The sequence below is a fragment of the Dama dama genome, chromosome 18 (assembly GCF_033118175.1).
Source record: "Dama dama isolate Ldn47 chromosome 18, ASM3311817v1, whole genome shotgun sequence".
In the NCBI taxonomy this organism is placed as follows: Eukaryota; Metazoa; Chordata; class Mammalia; order Artiodactyla; family Cervidae; genus Dama; species Dama dama.
This window is the reverse complement of record NC_083698.1, coordinates 30,139,335-30,140,754: the sequence shown is the minus strand read 5'-3', so window position 1 is coordinate 30,140,754 and position 1,420 is coordinate 30,139,335.

Sequence of the window (1,420 nt, the reverse complement as noted above, 5' to 3'; positions counted from 1 at the left end):
TGGGGGCTCGTGCAGGTGTGCGGCTTTCGATTGGCTAGGTCAATGCGGCTCGGCACGGAAAATTGACGTCAGGAGCGTGGGCGTGGCCAGAAGGTGGGCCGTGGGCGGAGTATGAAAACTATGCAGGGGAAGAGGATGGTAACCTAACAGTGACCCGGAAGAATTTAGGTATTAGGCAAATATTAATTATTTTTTTAAGTGACTTTGTAATTTACACTACATTTTTGCTATAATGATTCTGTTTCTAAACATATAAGATCGCAAGCTTGAGAGCTAATTTTACGTTTAGGTATAACACATCGATAAATATCTGAAGTAATGCGTATCCATCAGAGTAGGTTTTTCTTTGATAATATTTTGAGTGATTTTTCTCACCATAGGTAATTATTCTAATTACTAACTGAGCCATAGTAACTGATGTTCAATAGCAGTCTTCCACCAAACACCTGGATTTGCTTTTGACAAACGACATTGGCACTTAAACATACATAATATTGGACAATATGAAAATCATATCTTTTCTAAATTAATATTTTACTAATTGAGTCTCTAATGAATCAAACTTCTAACCTTTCAAGTTAAAAAACAACATAAAATAAAGTTAAACCAGTTAAGATTTTTCCTACTTGGTTATGAATTATTTTTTCCCCAGGCTAGCATTCAGATGTTTCAAGTAAACATTCATTTGCTTTCTTCTTAATTCACTCTTTCTACATTTAAAAAATGTTTACTGTATACAAGCTGCTGAAACACATGAAGAGAAACAGTTTCCCATTAACCTTCTTTGTCCAGTGGTGGTTTCTTTGTGTTTTATTACCACTAAAGCAACAATACAAAAGTATTTTAAAATTTAGTAGGAGTTTTTGACTTTACTATAAAAGTAGAGTAGAATTATCACAATATATATGTATCTAATTCCTAATCTAACATTTGGGAGAAGAGGAGGGAAAGAAAAGGAAATGTACTAGTTGATTCAATGTAATCCTAAGGTTCCCAATCTCTTAGGCCTCACTTTATGCCTTTTGCCTCCAGATCCACCTAGAAATCTGAAATTTGTCAAAATAGAGGGATAATTAAATAGAAAAGGTGTTGTGGAACAGACAGGTTAGTTTAAAAGTGGAGAATTTTATCAGAAATTATTTTTACACATTTTAATAACATTAATCAGAATGTAAACCTTAAAAAAAAGAAGCCTTTCTCTTTCTCCCTCACTTCAGGCTCTGTCTCACTACTGGATATACTGTTTCAACATCACTAGCAATCAAAGAAATGTGAATAAAAGCAACAAAGAGATCCCTTTTCCAGTCAATAAAATTGGCACCAATCAATAACATGTGGCAGTAGCAAGAGGGGATTGGCATTCTGATACATTGTGAAAGGGTGTAAAATGTCACTGCTTCTTTCTCAGAAATCTCAAAAT